This window comes from Cucurbita pepo, unplaced genomic scaffold (genome assembly GCF_002806865.2).
Source record: "Cucurbita pepo subsp. pepo cultivar mu-cu-16 unplaced genomic scaffold, ASM280686v2 Cp4.1_scaffold000709, whole genome shotgun sequence".
NCBI lineage: Eukaryota > Viridiplantae > Streptophyta > Magnoliopsida > Cucurbitales > Cucurbitaceae > Cucurbita > Cucurbita pepo.
This window is the reverse complement of record NW_019646926.1, coordinates 14,346-15,159: the sequence shown is the minus strand read 5'-3', so window position 1 is coordinate 15,159 and position 814 is coordinate 14,346. Positions and strand designations below refer to the sequence as shown.

General features: G+C 34.8%; 1 non-coding gene across 1 annotated transcript; it reads left to right on the top strand.

Annotated features, from left to right (window-relative positions):
• The first annotated feature begins 123 nt into the window (after positions 1–123).
• On the top strand, positions 124–195 carry TRNAQ-CUG. Its single transcript has one exon. It is a non-coding gene; the product is annotated as a tRNA-Gln (tRNA).
• The last annotated feature ends 619 nt before the right edge of the window (positions 196–814 follow it).

Genomic DNA, 814 nt, shown 5'->3' with positions numbered 1-814 from the left:
AGAGAACTAAAAACAAAGACACAAATCATTTTCAAAATTTAGAAATCTATAAGAAACAAATAAGATACTATTATTCTTTTTAAAGTTCATACATTTATGACACACAAATCTTTACAAATTTGTGGTCCCATGGTCTAGTGGTTAGGACATTGGACTCTGAATCCAATAACCCGAGTTTAAATCTCGGTGGGACCTCTTCTACGATATAAACTTGGAAGGTCTTAATTTTGGAATTTGATCCTCCATCTGCAACTTATTCAAGAAAGTAGAATTTTGTTTCCTTAGGAAACCTTATCTAAGACGTATTAAATCTCGATTTCTTCATTAAAAGCGCTCAACTTAATATTCTAAAGCTAAAGAAAGGGTCAATTTTGAAGAAAATGGATTGTAAGTAAGACTTGGATCCTTACTCCCAAATTTTAAACGAAAATAATTTTCCTCAATTGGACTTGCTCTGAGTCTTGTTAACCTTCGTCGTCTTCTACGAAAATATTCCTTGGAGGTTCGAAAATCGAACATGATAGGTTTCTAGAAAAATTTGCATGTAGCCTCTTATTTAATTTTCGAGCTTCAACCATCTTCCTTTAAAGATGGACCAAATTGAGAAGTTGTGTTTGAGGCACCTTCAACACTTTATTTCATCACCAAACTTGTGGGTAGTCTCATTCAGACGGTGCAAAAGCAAGTTTGAAGGAAAATGGTTGACTATGGCTCTCAAATTTGGAAGAAATCCTGCGAGTAAGGAATCCAAAATCTTAGAGGCTATAACAACTCACAGTTGAAGGCTCGACTTAGCTCGATTCTTGCTCCAAAC